This window comes from Pleurodeles waltl, chromosome 7 (assembly GCF_031143425.1).
Source record: "Pleurodeles waltl isolate 20211129_DDA chromosome 7, aPleWal1.hap1.20221129, whole genome shotgun sequence".
Classification (NCBI taxonomy): domain Eukaryota; kingdom Metazoa; phylum Chordata; class Amphibia; order Caudata; family Salamandridae; genus Pleurodeles; species Pleurodeles waltl.
In genome coordinates this window covers 1,069,312,531-1,069,332,911 of record NC_090446.1, presented here as the reverse complement: position 1 = coordinate 1,069,332,911, position 20,381 = coordinate 1,069,312,531, and the positions used below count along the sequence as shown (strand labels likewise).

The window sequence follows — 20,381 nt, the reverse complement described above, 5'->3', positions numbered from 1 at the left end:
CCCCCCCAAAACACGCAAAATGTCACCACAACATTTAGAACTTTTAGGACTAGAAGTTCAAGCACTACTGCAAAAGGATGCAATAGAGTTAGTACCAGTACAACAAAAAAACACAGGAGTTTACTCCCTGTACTTTCTAATTCCAAAAAAAGACAAAACATTAAGACCAATATTAGATCTCAGGACACTAAATACCTACATCATATCGGACCATTTTCACATGGTCACACTACAAGACATCATTCCACTGCTCAAACAGCAAGATTACATGACCACATTAGACCTAAAGGATGCGTACTTTCATATACCAATACACCCTTCTCACAGAAAGTACCTACGGTTCGTATTCAAAGGAATACATTACCAATTCAAGGTGTTGCCATTCGTAATAACAACTGCACCAAGAGTGTTCACAAAATGTCTAGCAGTAGTAGCAGCACACATCAGGAGACAACAGATACATGTGTTCCCTTACCTAGACGATTGGCTAATCAAGACCAACACAGTAAAAAAATGCGCAAACGACACCACATTTGTCATACAAACCCTTCACAAACTGGGGTTTTCCATCAACTATACAAAATCACACCTAGAACCGTGTCAAACACAACAATATCTAGGAGCAACCATCAACACATCAAAAGGAATTGCCACTCCAAGTCCACAAAGAGTGCAGGCATTCCACAAGGTAATAAGTGCTATGTTTCCAAACCAAAAGATACAAGCAAAACATGTGCTAAAACTTCTAGGCATGATGTCATCATGCATAGCCATTGTCCCAAACGCAAGACTACACATGCGACCCTTACAACAGTGTCTAGCATCACAATGGTCACAGGCACAGGGTCAACTTCAAAATCTGGTGTTGGTAGACCGGCAAACATACCTCTCGCTTCTATGGTGGAACAGCAAAAATTTAAACAAAGGGCGGACATTTCAGGACCCAGTGCCTCAATACGTTATAACAACAGATGCTTCCATGACAGGGTGGGGAGCACACCTCAATCACCACAGCATTCAAGGACAATGGGATATACACGAAACAAAATTTCATATCAATTACCTAGAACTGTTAGCAGTATTTCTAGCGTTAAAAGCCTTCCAACCCATAATAACACACAAATACATTCTTGTCAAAACAGACAACATGACAACAATGTATTATTTAAACAAACAAGGAGCAACACACTCAACACAATTGTGCCTCCTAACACAAAAAATTTGGCAGTGGGCGATTCACAACAACATTCGCCTAATAGCACAATTTATTCCAGGAATACAAAACCAACTAGCAGACAACCTTTCGCGAGACCACCAACAAGTCCACGAATGGGAAATTCACCCCCAAGTTCGGAACAAGTACTTTCAAATTTGGGGAACACCCCAAATAGATTTGTTCGCAACAAAAGAAAACTCAAAATGCCAAAACTTCGCATCCAGGTACCCACACCGCGAATCACAAGGCAATGCTCTATGGATGAGTTGGTCAGGGATATTTGCGTACGCTTTTCCCCCTCTCCCTCTCCTTCCATATCTAGTAAACAAGTTGAGTCAAAACCAACTCAAACTCATACTGATAGCACCCACATGGGCAAGACAACCTTGGTATACAACTCTACTAGACCTTTCACTAGTACCGCATGTCAAACTACCCAACAGGCCAGATCTGTTAACACAACACAAACAACAGATCAGGCATCCAAACCCAGCATCATTGAATCTGGCAATTTGGCTCCTGAAATCCTAGAATTCGGACACTTAGACCTCACACAAGAATGCATGGAGGTCATAAAACAAGCTAGAAAACCTTCCACTAGACACTGCTATGCATCTAAGTGGAAAAGATTTGTTTACTACTGCCATGCCAATCAAATACAACCATTACATGCCTCTACTAAAGACATAGTAGGATACTTACTACATTTGCAAAAAGCAAAGCTCGCTTTTTCATCTATAAAAATACACCTCGCAGCAATATCTGCTTACCTACAAACTACTCATTCATCGTCTCTATTTAGAATACCAGTTATTAAAGCATTCATGGAAGGGCTAAAAAGAATTATACCACCAAGAACACCACCAGTTCCTTCATGGAATCTTAACATCGTCTTAACAAGACTCATGGGTCCACCTTTCGAACCCATGCATTCCTGTGAAATGCAATATCTAACCTGGAAGGTCGCATTTCTCATTGCAATCACATCCCTCAGAAGAGTAAGTGAAATACAGGCATTTACCATACAAGAACCATTTATTCAAATACACAACAATAAAATAGTTCTAAGAACAAATCCAAAATTTCTGCCAAAAGTCATCTCACCATTCCATTTAAATCAAACAGTAGAATTGCCAGTGTTCTTCCCACAACCAAATTCTGTGGCTGAAAGGGCACTACATACATTAGACATCAAAAGAGCACTAATGTATTACATTGACAGAACAAAGCTAATCAGGAAAACAAAACAACTGTTCATAGCTTTTCAAAAACCACACATAGGAAATCCAATCTCTAAACAAGGCATTGCTAGATGCATAGTCAGATGCATTCAAACATGCTATCTTAAAGCCAAAAGAGAATTGACTATTACACCAAAGGCACACTCAACCAGAAAGAAAGGTGCTACAATGGCCTTTCTAGGAAACATTCCTATGAGCGAAATATGTAAGGCTGCAACCTGGTCTACGCCTCATACGTTTACTAAACACTACTGTGTAGACGTACTAAATGCACAACAAGCTACAGTGGGCCAAGCTGTACTAAGAACATTATTCCAAACTACTTCAACTCCTACAGGCTAAACCACCGCTTTTAGGGGAGGTAACTGCTTTATAGTCTATGCCAAACATGTGTATCTGCAGCAACATATGCCATCGAACTGAAAATGTCACTTACCCAGTGTACATCTGTCCGTGGCATTAGTCGCTGCAGATTCACATGTACCCTCCCACCTCCCCGGGAAGCCTGTAGCCGTTTAGAAGTAGATCATAAATCTTAAACATCTGAACATTTGTAAATAATTATTAGAAACTCTTAACGTACATACATATTCACTCCATTGCATGGGCACTATTTATACCAAACAACTCCATCCTCACCCTCTGCGGGGAAAACAATCTAAGATGGAGTCGACGCCCATGCGCAATGGAGCCGAGGAGGGAGGAGTCCTTCGGTCCCGTGACCAAAAAGACTTCTTCGAAGAAAAACAACTTGTAATACTCCGAGCCCAACACCAGGCAGCGGACTGTGCCAAACATGTGAATCTGCAGCGACTAATGCCACGAACAGATGTACACTGGGTAAGTGACATTTTCATTCTCACAGCACCATAAGGCAGTTTAACTTCACATGCATTTTCAAACATGGTCTGCTGTGCTTCTTTAATTCTCTAAACAACAAAAAAAACAATTACACTTTGAAATCGTGCACTTTGAAATCTCCAATTCTGACTGAAAACTGACGACTCTGCCAAAATGTTCTGCTTTCCTGCTCTTATCTCATAACCGAGCTTACAGAACCTCTTTGGAATGCACTTTGGAGTTTAAAGAAGACATTTATTGTTATTATTATTTCACCACGAGGTTCCTGAGAGACATAATTGGTAGACTGGAAGCATACGTTCAAAAGTGGTCGCAGCAATGAAAGCAAAATATATCAAAGTACTTCTCAGTTGCAATGTACACAGCAAATACATGTGATTATATTATAGCATAACTTCAAAGCAAAGCATAAAAGTCAAAATTCATCACCGTAGGGCAAGGCTGTAGGGCCTATATTCTGCTTCATCTTTCTGGGGCTTCAAGTTGATGACTCCGTTCAACTGCAAGAAAGAGATTTTCTACCCAAACGGGAGACAGGCAACTGACGTCTAGTTCCTGTCTGAAGTCAAAGCAGATTCAATCTAACCTTTCTGTAGTCCAGAGTCATTCTTAAAAGCAAACTCAGTGTGAGAACCAAAGAAACTCGGAGAGTGGCCAATTCTTCCGAGCCTCACCCGTTCTCAGACTGGATTGAGAGGTAAACACAAAATCGACGTGCTTTTGTTAGCTAAGGTCTGCTGTGAAGAACACAGCTTGGTCTATCTTGTGGAAAAACACAGCTTGGAAAAACTCAGCTCATCTGCAATGTCTCAACTGCAATGTCTAACCCAACGTTAAAGCCAATAGGCAGCTAACCTAAACATCAAATGTAATGTCTAATGTAATGTCAAAGCCAATAGGCAGCTAAACTGAATACAGAATGTAATGGCTAATGCCATGTCAAAGCCAATAGGCAGCTAAACTGAATACAGAATGTAATGTCTAATGCCATTTCGAAGCCAATAGGCAGCTAAACTTAATACAGAATGTAATGTCTAACTCCATGTCAAAGCCAATGGGCAGCTGACCTGAATACAGAATGTAGTGGCTAACTCCATGTTAAAGCCAATAGGCAGCTAAACTGAACACAACGTGTAATGTGCTACTGGTGAACATTGAGCAACTAATATGCGCAGTGGTGAAACACAAAGTCATTGGTCAAACACAATTAATAGCATCACACCTGTGCAACCAAGTGGAGAAATGCACACTGAGGAACGCATCAGGAGTTACACAATAGAATTCCCACCCCAGCTGAGTGGTTTCCCTTACTGCTTCGCCCTCTTCAAAAGACACAAGCTACTACCACTCACATATTAGTGGACATTCTTGAAAATTTCTGGTCCAGAGCACAACAGATGACCCAGCTCGTGCAGCCTTACGCTCGTAGTCTTTCTTTGGTAGCCTTGACTATACTTCACCTAGGGGGTGACAGAAGGGGGTTGAGAGAATGGGAGGAATCTGGACTCAATCAGTTAGGTGACTTATTTGAAAACAGCACTCTAAGGTCCTGGCAAAACATTCTCAGTACTTTTGGGATCCCCCTCCCACATCATTTCCCCTTGTATGGGGCTGTAAGAACCACAGTTCAAGCGCACTGGCGTACAGGGGAAGTAGAATCATTGACTCACGATGCACTTCAGATCATCAAAGTCATCACCTAACTTTATGCTGCACTCTTGCAGCTAGTCGCTGGGGATTTGGAGACCCTGCAGGATTTCTGGGCTACTGACATGTGACTCCCAGTTTCTGAGAAAGATTGAAGTTCTATTTTAGGACAGTCTCCATGTACCTTGAAGAATGCCAGACTTAAACTCATACAATACTATTTCTTACACAGATCATATACCACGCCAAAGTATATAAACATAATGTCCCCTACTGCATAAGGAGCATGTTTTAGATGCACCGAGGCGCAGACAGACTTTTTATCACGTGGTCTGATCCTGTCCCTTCCTATCCCAGTATTGGAAAACGGTTATCAGCTACATTACGATTGACACAGACCGACACATCCTGAGAACACCTCTGTTTTGTCTACTGGGACTCTTCCCTAGGCCTAGAAAGAGTGCTATCTCAACTCAGTATATTGATCTAGCACTGGTGCTGGCCTGCCGCCAGGTAGCAATTTCATGGAAAGACCCTCAGGTCCCTAACGTCAAGCGTGGGCGCTCTGATTTATTAAAATAGTCTTACTGTGAAGCAGAGGCCCTAGTGTGTGAGAAGCATCACAGCCTTCAAGCTGCGGAAGATGGGCAGGCCTGGTGCACCTTGTTCCAGGATTGCCCTTGGATGGATGATTTGGTAAGGATTATCTCCCACCAGGAGAGTGATGATGATAGCGAGAACTGAGTGGACCGCCCCTCACACAATATGGTCCACCATTACTGTCCCCACTCTTATGCTAACTAAAGAATGATACAACAGTTTCCCCATGCTCACATGAAATGCTCTATAGCTCAGCATAGGGAGCCAGGTCCACTGTATCCGCGGGGACCCTGCTATGAAAAGTTCAGCTGAAAGGCAGGGCCAAAACAGGCCCCCAGGGGGATTTTTCCCATCGGGCAGTGTGGCTGGGGGCACATGTTGTGTCCCCTTATGCTTGCACTGTCGGTGCACACTGTTTGCCATGCACAACATTGTGCATTGCCTCAGTGCGCCTTAGGTGCACCTGGTGCTGCACTGTGGTTGTATGTGCTTCAGGCTCACTTTATGAGGCTAAGCATGCTGCCACATCAAAGTTCAGTGCCCCACAGCACTTCTAAGCAGCTGGTACAGAACAATAGGCCGCCACTGCATTAATCATGTCAGCAGCAGGTGACCTTTCATTAGGCCGAATTGATCTGTCCTCCTTTTGCTGGATCGTGTCGCCTTCTGTGGCCCCGCGGCGTTTGTCCAAGCCCAGCCGGAAAGGCCTGATGTGTTCACAGCCGTGCCATGCCATGCCATGGCAGTAGTCAGTCTGGCAGTAGTCAGCCCGGGGTATGGGCTGCACAGTCAGTAGTCACCCTGAGGTCTGGGCTGCCTAGGCAAGCCACTAGCCGAATTATTGCTTGGGCTTGGTACCTTCATGGCCGTTCCCGCTCTGCTCTTCGAGGCCAACCAGAAACCTCCCCAGGCTTCTTCTCAGCCAGCTGTATACCAGGGGACTCTTCACTCTAGCTGAGGGGGGGCTCCTCAGGGGGAGATGTCAGAGCGAACAGATGGTCTTTTCTGCACTAACCCCTAAATTTGCAGGATTGCCTGGGACCGGGAATAGCGCTGTTCAGTGACTGTTCAGCATAGCTGGTGGAGTGGGATCTTTCCCTCTCTTTCCGCCATGACTAAGCGGTGCCTCCGCTGTCCCCGTGGACTGTTTGGCTGAGGTGCTGGGCTGGGTCATTGGGACCCTGCTCTTACAGGCAGGACGGGGAGGTGGAGGGCGAGGGGAGAGGTCAACTTGGGCAAAGAAAAGAAAAGCACTTGGGTCGGGATGAGGGAGGAGGGATGGGAGTGGAAGTTGAGGAAGTGGTTGTTGGAGGTGCAAGTGTGCTGAACTTGGGTGCAGGTGCATGGGCACTGTGCTGATGTGAGGTGGATGGCTGTTAGGTGTCTGTGTGCGTGCGTTCGTGTCTCTTAGAAGGTGGGGGCAGACAGGGTGGGAGAGTACATGGGACATGTGGATGGATGTTGTGGAGGTGTCTGCAAGTGAGGTGTGTGTGCTGCTTGGTTTGGTGATGGTGGTGGTGGCTGTTGATGAAGTGCATGCAGATGTGTGTGTGGATGTGACAGAGAAGGAGGAGGTGGAGGAGGAGGGGAGACAGTGGAGGCAGTGGATGTTGTGTGAGTGCTTGTGGCCTGAAGTGTGCTGCCTGTGTTTGTCTGTGCCACTCTTGTGTGATGGTTTGTGTGCATGCTTGTCTGTATGTTTGCATAGGATGGGTTGGGGTTGAGGAGATTGAGACTGGGAAGTGGTAGTTGGAGGGGGGACGGTAGGAACAGGGACAGCGGCTGCCATCAGAGAGAAGGCCGGAGCCTGGAATGATCTCTGTTGGGCCGCCAGTACACCGTAAATGCCCTTGAGGAATGCATTGCATTACTGCATCTGGGATGCCAGCCCCTGGATGGCATTCACAATGGTTGACTGCCCTACAGAGATGGTCATCAGGAGGTCAGTAGCCTCCTCACTCAGGACAGCAGGGCTCACTGGGGCAGGGCCTGAGGTGCCTGGGGCGAAGGAGATGCCCACCCTCCTGGGTGAGTGGGCACGGGCAACTCAGTGAGGGGTTACTGGGAGGGTAGTGGTGGTACAGGGGTGGTGGCTGTACCTAGAGCTGGGGAGGTCCCAGAGGTGTCCGCCACCACCAGGGAGCTTCCATCGGAGGAGGTATCAGTCAGTGTTGTCACCTCTTGTCTCCATCATGGTGTTCCCCTCGCCCTCTGTCCCACTGGTCCTATCGGTGTAGGTGGACTCTGACTCCTGGGTCCTGTGGGATGCAGTTTCCTCTGTCGCTGGTGCCCCTGCTCCTCTGCCTATGATGCTGATGCACACATGGACAGGATGACAGAAGAAAAAAGGGAGGGGTAGAGAGAAAGGGAGCACTGGGTCAATTACAGCACCAACACCACAGATGGCATTTACATTACAGTCACACACAGGGATCAGGTATCCCATGCATCGCACTGGCATTACATTGGCTAGGTCCCACAGCAAGATGAGAGCCAAACACCGCCATCTGCACCCCTCCTGGGACCCCCTACGCCCTGTCTGACATGGTATGTAACCTAGCTATGTTACCGGATTTAGCAATACACCCATTAACCTTGAGCTGGATCACGCTGTCTTGTCTGAGCTGGCATTGAAGGGCACCCACTGACAGCCACCACCAGGTTCCCATGTCACCTACCAATCATAGTTGTAACGCACACTGTACTCACCCCCTTGTGGCTGCTGTGATGCTGTCAAGCGCCCATTCAGCTCTGGGTAAGCCACTGCGAGTATGCGGGCCATTAGGGGGGTCAGGTTCCGATGGGCACCCCACACTTGTTGGGAGGCCATCCCCAGCTGGGCCTCTGCGGTCTTCTGGGCCCAGCATCTCAGGTCCTTCCACCTCTTCCTACAGTGGGTGCTCTGCCTGCTGTGAACCCCCAGGGTCCGCATGTCCTTGGTGATGACACGCCACAATCCCTTCTTCTTCTGATGGAAAGTTGGGAATCGAGTAAAGTTATGGCCAGAAAATGGTGGTCACGTCCGGGGCGGTGTACACTGTCACTGCCTGTGATCCCCATTGGCCACTCTACTCCATAGAGCCCCATGTTATCCAGTGAGGAATAGCATAGCGGTGCAAGACCGCCTTCCACCATGACTCACAACGCCGACGGAGTTACCTCACTTCCACCTGTCCCTACTTACAAGACAAGCGGTTGACATATTATGGTGATGGACAATATTCAGATAATCGAGAACTGCGTCAGTTCCCCTTTTTGCACATACATTGCCAATCTCAATGTCGCATTATGTTCCTGCTCTATGTACACTGAGGTGGTGGATCCATTGTTTAAATTGTGACAGCCTACTCACTCTTGTGTCCCTTAGATACCTACAATTGCGGAGGAATTAGAGGACGAGACAAGCCCCCGTGTACAGACCCCTTGTGGACTTGGCTACACTGGAGGAGAGGCATATAATACTCATCTATAGACTGGACAGGGCCACAATCACAGAGCTCTGTGCTCAATTGGAGCCTGATTTGATATCAGCTATCCGTCATCCCACTGGGATCCCCCCTCTAATGCAGGTTCTATCAGTGCTCCACTTCCTGGCAACTGGTTAATTCCAAGTGACAGTGGGCTTGGCAGCAGGAATGTCACAGCCAATTTTCTCAATCGTGCTGTCAAGGGTTTTGTCTGCCCTGGTGAAACACCTGTGCAGCTCCATTGCTTTTCCCCAGGTGGAATATTTGGCCACTGTGAAGGCAGTATTCTATGCAATGGGACATATACCAAACATTATTGGGGCGATTGACGGTACACATGTTGCATTTGTCGCCCTCCCTCCCCCAGAATGAACAGGTGTTCAGGAATCAGAAGAGTTTCCACTCACTCAATGTGCAAATGGTGTGCCTGGCTGACCAGTACATCTCCCACGTAATTGCCAAGAATCCTAGGTCGGTGCATGACGCCTACATCCTGAGGAATAGCAGCATTCTACATGAGATGGCACAACTACAGAGGTACAGGGTGTGGCTAATTGATGAGGCTCAGTCCACACCCAATGTATGTCAGTTTATACCTTCTGGTGTTGACCCCAGACCATTGTGTAAGGCTAATGTTTGTCCCTCAATACTTGCAGTTGACTCAGGCTACCCAAACCTATCATGGCTCCTGACCCCTGTGAGGAATGCCAGGACAGGGGCTGAGAATCGTTATAATCATGCACATGTGCGAACCAGGTGAATTATTGAGAGGACCTTCAGCCCCCTGAAGGGCAAGTTCACAGGCCTCCATCTGACCGGTAGATCCCTGTGCTACTTACCCGAGAAGGTCTGCCAGATAGTAGTGGCATGCTGCATGTTGCACAACCTGGCCCTCAGATGACATGTGCCTTATCTGCAGGAGGAGGAGACTAGAAATGCCACTGTGGCAGCAGTGGACTCAGAGGAGAGTGAGGATGAGGAGGCAGAGGATGAGGAGGTGGCCAACAGAACATCTGTTATACGTCAATATTTCCAATTACACACAGGTGAGACAGTGGAACTGACCATTCCTCTGATTATTGATGTGTTCTGTGTGGCTGTAGCAGGATGGCATTCACTTCCTTTGCATCTCTACCTACTGTCACCTATGACTTCTCATTTTGCAGATGTTGGTGATATGACAACAGTGTACTGATGTGATGTCTACAGACAGATACAGGTCTTAAAATGTATGCCATCACAGTGTTCAGATCATTTGCAAGATGTAACTGTTTCCATATATGCACATTTTCATCACATAAAACACTTTCACTTAGGTTGTGGTCAAGGGTGTTTATTGTAGTGCAAATAATTGACGAAAAGTGCAATGGAATGGGGTGATGGTAGAGGTTAGTCCAGGGTATTGTTCCAGTCTATTTGTAGCACAGGTCCAGTGTCCAAGGGGCCATAGGAAGGGGAGCAAAGGCAGTTCAAAGTGGACAAGGTGGGACACAAGGGGGACATTCAGGAGGATCTCATTTCCTGGTGGTGGTCTTGGTCCTGGCAGGTGTCTCTGGCTTCTGTCTGTGTCGCAGGGAACATTTGCGAGGTGGTTCACCCTCTGCAGGAGGAGGGGTGCTGGTGGACTGTAGGTCCTGTGGCAGGGCCTCCTGCCCACTAGCTGCAACGGAAGTGGAGGGCTGGTCAGTAGACTGGCTGATGGTAGGGGCCCGCTGGTGTGCTGTCCATTCCCATGTTGGCCATACCTGCCAGCACCCCTGCTATGGAGACCATGGTGGTGTTGAGGTTCTGCAAATCCTCCCTGATCTCCTGATGGTGTACCTCCTGCAGCCGCTTGTTCTCCTGCATGTTGGTTAGGATCTGGCCCATCATGTCCTGGGATTGTTGGTAAGCCCCCAGGACATTTGTGTGTGCCTCCAGGAGAGTCGGTTCCCTGGGCCTTTTCTCCTCCGGCGCACAGTGGTCCTCCCAGCGTCCCTGTGCCTCTGTCCCCTGAACGGTGTGCCCACTGCCACTGACCCCAGGTCCCTGATAGTCTTGGGTGTGAGGTGTGGACTGGGGTCCCTGTACAGGTGGGCACACTGCTGATTGATGTGTCCTGGGAATAGAGGTGTGGGAACGTTGGGTGGGTACTGTGGTGTTGAATACTGATGGGAGAGGCTCTGTGGTGGACTTTGAGTGGGTTGGGGTGGCCTACTGACCAGTGGTTCCTGATGGGCCAGGTAGTTCATCCAGATCCTGAAGTCCAGGGTTACTGTCATCACTGGGGGCGTCTTCTGTTGGGGGACTGGTTAGTCGTGGCACCTCCTCTCCGCTGATATTGGCTGGGGCACCTGTGGGAATGTAATTGATGTATTATACTTCATGTCTGTGGCATATTGTACAACCCTTGCTTCCCCTCTATTGTTGCTGTTGATCTGCCACCTTTGTTTGTGTATGGTGATGGATTGTGTGCTCGTTAGTTCTCCATGCTGTGCATGCTTTTTTGATGGGTGTCCATTCAGGGCTGGGAGGGCTGTCCATACATTGGGATGGCATGCAGTTCTTGGCATTGGGGTTAGTCATATGTGTAGGTGCAGTGTGTGGGATGGAGTGGAGTGATGGGAGTGAGGGTGAGGGGTTGAGATGGCATGCAGGTATGGGGGGTAAGTTGTAAATAATGACTCACCAGTGTCCAGTACTCCGGCTACTCCAGTGAGTCCCTCAGGATGCAGTATTGCCAAGACTGGCTCCTCCCATGCTGTGTGGGTACACCGCCAGTCCTCTGTATGGCAAGCTGGTGCCTTTCCCCATAGGTCGTTCCACCTCTTCCTGATGTCGTTCCTTGTTCTTGGAAGCTGTCCCACAGCGTTCACCCTGTCCACGATTCTCTGCCATAGCTCCATCTTCTTGGCAACGAATATTTGCTGTACCTGTGCTCCAAACAGCTGTGGCTCTACCCTAACTATTTCCTCGACCGTGACCCGCAACTCCTCATCTGTAAAATGGGGTTGCCTTTGTGTGGACGTGGGTGTTGTGTGGTGTGTGTTGAGCAGAGGGTGTTGAGTGATGTGGTGGGGTGTGGAATGTGGGGTGCGTGACAGATGTATGGGTGTTTGTGGTGTGCGTGTGTAGTTGTCTCAGTGGTCTTGGTGTTAGTCTTGTGGTGCTTATTGGTATTTGTAAAGGGTGGTGTGGGTGGGTGTTTTATAGTGCTATGGGTGTGGTGTGTGTATGAGTGACAGGTGTGTGTGTTTAGTTTTAGCCAATGTTGTTTTGTTTTGTATTAGGATGTCCATTCTAAGCGTGCCGGTGTGTACCACCAATAGTTTACCGCCGTTGAATGTCCGCCGTGGTGATTCAGGGTCATAATGTTGTGGGCGTTGTTTTGTTGGTGTAACGTGTGTTTGTACCACCACTTTAGCACTGATCTTTGGGTGAAACATGAGGTATTTAAGTGTTGTTCTCCTTCAACGAAAGACAGGCTCTTCTAATTGTAACTGAGAAGGAAGGTAGTTTGCCTTTAGGGTAAATGTTGCCACCCTTTTTGAGTGGAGGGTATCCTCAGGATTCAGAACTGGATCTTTATTTCTAATGTGCTGAGGTAAGAAGGAACTGACTAAAGGACTTATTACAAGTCTAACGGTCCAAGGAGTGCCAGACTCGTGGTGGCAGTTGGACCGCTGCACTTCAGGTGGTCCGACCGCCACATTATGATCCTGGTGGTGTGACCGCCGTCACTGCCAGGAACATGGTTCCCTACTGGCTGACGGCAGTTGGACTCATGGTCAGCCACGGCGGCACTGAACTCAAAGCCAACACCAATACTGTAGCACTGCTCCTGCAAGGCTGACCGCTGGGAACGTCAGAAAACAATCTTCTCGCCGGTCAACTTGGTGGGAACACTATAATATGGTGGGGAGTGAGGCAGCCAGCGAGTTTGGCGGTTGGCTCATCCGACCACTAAACTCGTAATGAGCCCCAAAGTAAAGTCGTAATGTGGCGGTTGGACTGCCTGGAGTGTGGCAGTCTGACCGCCACCGCAAGTCTGATTGGACCGCCGCACTCCAGGTGGTCTGACTCAGCACCCTCTGAATGCGCAGTATGCTTTGCAGACAGTGCGCATTTAGAAGGTGCTGTAGCGCTATGATATAGGCCTCGGCTCCCTAAAGGGAGCCGAGACCAATACCATAGCACCATTCCCACCAGGCTAATACGATGTTCCCGCTGGTCAGCCCAGTGGGAATATCATAATATGGTGGGGGGTGAGGCAGCCTTATCCCCTCAAGTTTGATGGTTGGCTTGTCCGACCGCCAAACTCCTAATGAGCCCTGAAGTAAAGTCGTAATGTGACGGTCGGACCACCTGTAGTCCTTGGATAAGGCCCTTTGTGCTTCCAAGACAGCAGGGCCTAAGATACAACGAAGGCGAAATTCTCAATGCAGCAATGTGCTTCGGTAGAGCAGGATGTCCCATGTAATAGCATGGCGGGAGCAGTTGTAACAGAGTGTCAGTCATGCTCCTGTCTCACTTTTATCTTTTTATTTGTAGGGGCTGGCAGGCACACTCGTTTTCATTTTCTTTCTGATGCTCCCAAGGCAAGTGCCATCACCAAGCAACTTTGGGAATGAGGAGAAAATAAATGCCCTGCCGGCCCCTACAGCTGAAAAGAGGCGAATGAGAAAGTAACACAACTGATACACCAAGACTTTTATTGACTAATAAAATGTGTGGACGCAGCTTACCACCCATGCTATAAAACATTATAATGTTGAGGCACAGTTTCTTAAAAATGTAGATCTATTACATTTAATCAAAGTGCAATAGTTTCTAAAAAAAAAAAAATTTAAGGTCTATTTATAGCTGTTTAGGTTATGGAGCACCCTTAACCATAAATGTAGTCAAACTATAGCACAGACATATCGATTTAACGCCAGATAGTCGGCCAGTTTATAAGCCCAAGTGCTCCACATTGTTATTTCAATATCTTGCAGGTATTTAGCAGAAAGTACAAGAGAAGCATTTTCAAATAAAAATAATAAACAGTGAAGCACCACATTTTTACCATACTTGCCCAACTGACAAAACTGAGCCAAGCATTGCATATTAATTTTCTTTCAGAGAATAAAGTTAGCTTTAATAATCCAGTTCCACTTTACTGTTATATTAACCCACCTAAGTATTATACATTTGTTGTTGATCTTGTACTGCAAAACTTTATAAATCTTGTCACTTTTTTGAGTAGGCAAGGTATTGTGCACAGTTTCTTAAGAAAATAACACAAACATCTGCATAGAGCAGGATTTTGTTTTACTAGCACCCTAACCTGAAATCATTTATCATATAAAAATCTTAGAGCTATTGTCCAGGTAGTTATTTGAATTCTTAGTTTAGTGTGGATAAAGGCCATACCTGTGTGGTGCCGTCCAAATCTCCAAGATGTCTACAGGTGATCAGGTCATAGTCGAATTGCTGGGCAGCAATAACAGATTCTTTACTTATATCAAAATGATTGCAAAATTAAAACAGTCATAGCAAAAAAGCTATCTTGTCATCAAATCACACAAAGCATGTTGTTTTTCAAAAGTGTGTGTTCTAATTCAGCTGTCCCTGCAGTAATTATTGAATATCTGCACAGTATATGTATACTTGCATTAGTTAGTACACCACCCCCATAGCTATAATTTTCTCAATGCTTCTGTGCGCTAAAAAGCACTTTTTAATATTATTAATGTATAGACGAACTCAGAGGTGTGAATTTTATGGATACATTTCTGTCACTTCCTCTTTGTAAATCTATTATGCAGGTTTATAAGAATAATATTTTAAGAAGTGGTTTAGGCCGGCTTTCCCAGCCCCTCACTTTGAATGAACGTAAATAAATCACTTGATCTCTGTAAGCAATCCAAGGAGCATGTGATAGAGGGCACTTATAAGAAATGCTCCAAGTCAGTATGGTTCTCGAAGGGTATTACTACAAGCCCATATACACTTGTGGTCTAACAAATGTCCTTTGTCAGTAGGCTGTTGGCTTTCCAGCCCCTGCTTTAAACACAAGGTAACCCTTGTTCATGGTGTTACTCCTGGTCGACCAAAAGGTTCCACCAGTACCCTGAACGAGATATAAGGAACTGATCAACACACCATCCTGGATCCAAGTTCATTCCAGACAATACTTTTCCTCCTCCACCAATTGCACAAAGCTGAGGCATGCCCTTGAAAGCCCACCATAGTTTCTCTTTATGGGCTTACCTGAGGAACAGTGAAGAAGCTCATCATCACACCACTCTGGACCCAAATGTGTTCCCCTTGCCCCTCACTTTGTTTTGGTTTGTGTAGCCCAGGTGGGGTTGAGTGGGATGGTGTGTGTGTACTCTAAGCCTCTTTACATTAGAGTGTACCTCCTTATGTGTAGACTTCCCATTGGTTAGTATGTCCTTCTTTCTTGTCCCAAGCTCTTACGTTCAAAAAGAAGTCCAGCCCATCTTAATTGTGGTTTTCATGACATAGCGGTGTTTCCTGGAACTGAGGGTGGGGAAAAGGCCTGCAAACAGGCCCTTATTTTCTAGTGGCACACAATTTGTGTTTGGATGACAAAGAGGGCAGAATGAAAGGAGGCTGTCTCTTTTCCTATCTGTTAGCATCACCACCACCACAGCCAGCCATGCTCACAGAGTATCTGCAGAGTCTGAAAGACACACCTGATACAGCAGTACAAATCCGCTAATAACTGTCCCTCTGAAATCTGCTAAGGGCGAAAGCCCTTCAAATAAAGAGCAACCAATCCTGTGATGTCTCTCTAATGCATATGAAGAGAGGTCTTGCAGAACAAGTATATTGTTATATTTGCCCGTGCCTCAATACCTCGTCTGACAAATTTAGCAGCACCTATTTTAATGAAATGGACCTAACTGAACCGGCCTCAGTTTGTGCAGTGCATTTTCCAAGTTGTAGCAATTCCACTGTAAATGTACCAACCGATGTTCCCTGTCATTTTCATGCATGCTATTAGAGATATGGAATCAGTTCATTAGGTTACGCAAAGCCAAAAATTAGCAACCCATCCTGGGATATCTCTTTAACGTATGTGGAGAGGCACCTTGTCTTGCAGAGCATGTATTTTGTTATATTTGCCCTGTGCCTCAGTTTCCTTAGCTGCCAAATTTAGGAGCACTTACAATTCGACTAAATAGTATTATTAAACACCCTATTGGAATAAATTGACCTATCTGAACCCACCACAGCTTGTGTTGTTGTGTATTTTCCAAGTGGTATCAATTCCACTGTAAGTATTTCAACAGATGTTCCCTGTCATTTTCATGCATATAGATATCAGTACATTTCAAATCTATAAAGGCATACATTTGACATTGCTTTGAAGGGGGCCTGCTATTCTGCCTTGCCAAGTAGTCATGTCTATGTGCAGGTTTAGATAGCAGTCCTCTATAGTTACAGCAAAAATATTGACCTTTCATTAAAAAATGTTTAGGAAAAACAAACCCCTATAAAACCTGACAAACTGAAAAATAAATAACATTGGTTTAGAAAAAATATTCTTTAAAATGTATTTTAAATATGAAAAATAATAACATACTTTAATAAAAAATGCACAGTTTAACACAATAATTTAAAACATTACTCACCTGACCCCCTATAAAACACAACCTAAAATAAATTACACATTTTATTATAAAAAGAAACATACAAATATTAAAACAAAAAACATTAACAATACCCACAATAAAATAAACAGTGTCAAAAAAGTAAAGAACATTTAGGAAAAAAAGAAAAACAATAAATAAATGATCATTAACATTTAAAAAACTCCTAAAAATTATAATAAAAACCACAATATTGATGTAGTGGGAGTAGAACACTGGCTCTGTATATACTGTATCAAAATGAGATATAGGGCCCGATTATGATCCTGGCGGACTATTGACCGTCAGGTGACGGACAGACCACCAGCACCCCTAGTTTTCCTCCACAGGAGGGTCTGGCGGTGCTGGTGGTCCTGATCAGCCAGGCCCTGGAGATTACGACCCCCCTCTCTTCCATCCTTTACGTGGTGGTAGCACAGCCATGTAAAGGCTGGCGGAGACGGGGTGCACCAGAGTGGCCCCTGCACTGCCCATGCACTTGGCATGGGCAGTGCAGGGGCCACCCTGGCCAGCCCCATCACAAATTTCAGTGTCTGCTTTGCAGACACTGAACTTTCTGACGGGTGCTGGTGCACCCTACGCAATACAGCATTGCCGCTGGCTCGATTACGAGCCTGAGACAATGCTGTAGGCCGTTTCCCGCTGGGCTAGCAGGCGGAAACTCTATTTCCGCCCACTGACCCAGCTAGAAACTCGTAATGGAGCTCGCGGAGAGGTGTCCGCAATGGCGGCAACCAGCCGTCCGGAGTTTGCGAACGGTGTAAACCTTCCACGGAGTCACAGTGACCCCCCTGGTGTGCACAGAGTCCAGGGATTCCCCAGAGTCTTAATTGTGTCTAAAGTAGATAATACTAATGCTCTCTTTTGTGGTAGTGTGGTCAACAGTTAGGGTTAACAGAACATAGTGCAAAGCGCTTTTTGTACACACACAGGCAATAAAAGAAGCACACACTCAATGACTAACTCCAGGCCAATGGTTTTTATATAGCAAAAATATACTTTGCTCCTTTATTTCTAGAATCACAAGATTCAGCAGGTAAGTACATTTGTAAGTACTTATCCAACATATGTATCAACACCACATTGTTTCAATTTGGCAAGTTAAATGGTTTTCAAGAGAATAGCAAATATCTGTTTTAAAAGTTGACACTGCAATTTTCAGAAACAGTTCTGGGGGAATAAAAGTTAGTACAGTTTTGAGGTAAGTACAAGACTTACAGTTCCAGTCTCCGGGGTTAGGGTGTCCACAGGTTGGGGTTCAAGTTAACCCCAAACACCCCCCACCAGCAACACGGGGCTGACCGGGTGCAGAGGTCAAAGATTATGTAGATTTAAAATGGGCTCCTATGGACACTAGAGGCATTCTGAATCAGGCCTGCTTGCAGGTAAGTACCCGTGTCTTCATAGGGCAGACTTGGGGGGTTTAGGTGATCACCGGAGGGTAGGGGGCACAGGTCAGCACCAAACTCACACCCTTAGCGGCACAGGGGTGATCGGGTGCAGGGTGCAAACACAGCTTCGGGCTCCCAATGCTTTTCAATAGGGGGACACAAAGATGCTGCAGGTTAGGTCCAGTGGGTGGGTTCCAGAACACCATAGGCTGGACAAGAAGGAGGGTTGTCTGTTGAACGTTGCTGGACCGGTGGTTAAATTCCCCAAGGCCAAGGGGCTGTGCGTGCAGGTGTACCTTTAGGCGTCAGGAATCTTCGTCCGGTTCATTCATGGTCAGGGGGGTCCTCTGGATTTAAGCTGCAAATGTCGTCGTGTAGGACAGGAGGGGCCAACCCAGGGTGGACACTAGGTCAGAATCGCTTGGGGACCACCTCTAGTCGGTTGGGCCACCTGGACGCGGGCTGTGGGCATCGGGTGCAGAGTAGGCAGGATTCGCGGATCCGGGGAGGTTTTGGAGTCCTTAGCTGGAGTTTCTTTCTGGATAAGGCTGCTGTCCACTGGAGATCTTGGTCCTCTGGAGTGCAGGCAGTCCTCCCAAGGCTTTTAGGAGGTCGCTGGTCCTGCAGGATGCTTCGCCTTTTTGTAGCAGGGCTTCAGAAGCCCAAGACAGCGTTGTAGGGCTGGGCCCAAGTCAGTTGGTGTCTTCAGTCCTCTCTGCTGGGGGTCAGCCTGGCAGTCCTTCTTATTTCTTCATCTTCTTGAGGTCACCATGAATCTGATGAGCTAGGTTCAGGGGAGCCCTTCAATTGTGTAATTAGGGGTGTTACAGGAGTCAGAAGGCAGTAGCCAATGGCTACTGTCCCTGAGGGTTACTACACCCTTTCCGGTGTCCACTCCCTTTGGGGAGGAGGACACAGACATAACCCTATTTGTCCTTGTCCTCCAAACCAAGATGGAGGATTTTGTTCCCAAACTTTGCAAACTTCAGTGAAGCTTGGGAAGCCATTATGTAGCTGTGGAGTTCATAATGACAAACTCCCAGCCCACATACTCAGTGTGGCCACCCTGCACTTACAATGCCTAAGAATGGACTTAAAACACTGTATGGGCATATTGCTCATGCAACTATGCCCTCACCTGTGGTATAGTGCACCCTGCCTTAGGGTTATAAGGCCTGCCAAAGGGATGACTTAACTATGCCCCAGGCAGTGGTTTGTGGGCATGACACCCTGGGAGGGATGCCATGTCGACTTTGTCTTTTTCTCCCCACCAGCACACACAAGTTGCAATGGCAGTGTGCACGTGCTTGGTGAGGAGTCCTCTAGGGTGGCATAATACATGCTGCAGTCCTTGGGGATCCTTCCCTGGACACCGGGCCCTGGGTACCATGGGTACCGTTTACAACAGACTTAACTGTAGGTCAGGGGTGTGCCAATTGTGGAAGCAATGCTACATTTTTAGGGAAAGACACTGGTGCTGGGGCCTGGTTAGCAACATCAATATCAAGCAAAAAGGGGGAGGTTGGTAACCATGCCAAAAAGGGCATTTTCCTACAATAGGTATTTAAAACCAATATTATTGTTACAAAACTAAAAACAATAAACAAACCATTAATATTCAAAATGTCATTATAGTGGAACCCACAATATTGTGGCTTCAGTATAAGGTACCATCAAGTTTCTGCCATTAGTATTAGGAATGCACACCCCAGGGGTAATGGACGGATTGTAAATAAGACAATAGTATCTCTGTAATATCACTGTAAAATACAAAATGGGAACAATTGAATACTTCTAACAATGCAATCCTAGGCTACTAATTTTAACCCTGATTAAATTATAAAATGTTAAATTCATAATTTTAAGCCTTTGTAAGAAACAACACATAAGCTGTAAAGAGACAACTTGACAAATAATGGTTGCTAACAACATTACTATCAAATGAGCAAAACTTTTGGGTGTACATTTATCCGCAGCTGCCATTGTGAAGCCCTGTAAATTATGATTAACAATGTAAAAAACATGTGAGGAAAGTCACCCAAACATCTTTTCCTACTATTCCGGTATCATGGGGTTTTGTCATTTCAATCTGGACTACAGATAAAACTGGAAGGTACCAAAATGTTGCTTAAACAAAAACATTTATACACATGCACTTTGATCTAATGAGGTACTGAAAAATAAATGGTGAGTAATTCAATAGACTATTTCTTGCCAATATGTTATGTGGCATGCCTCTGATGAAATATTGTAGCCACTGAAAGCCTATGGTTAAATGGTAATGGTACCCTCTCCTTATCCAGAAGTGTACTGTGATA

General features: G+C 46.2%; 1 protein-coding gene across 1 annotated transcript in view; it reads left to right on the top strand.

Moving 5' to 3' along the window:
- The window catches only part of DGKE (diacylglycerol kinase epsilon), a 199,774-nt gene that overhangs the window by 89,501 nt on the left and 89,892 nt on the right, over nt 1-20,381 (top strand). The gene's annotated exons all lie outside the window — the stretch shown is intronic.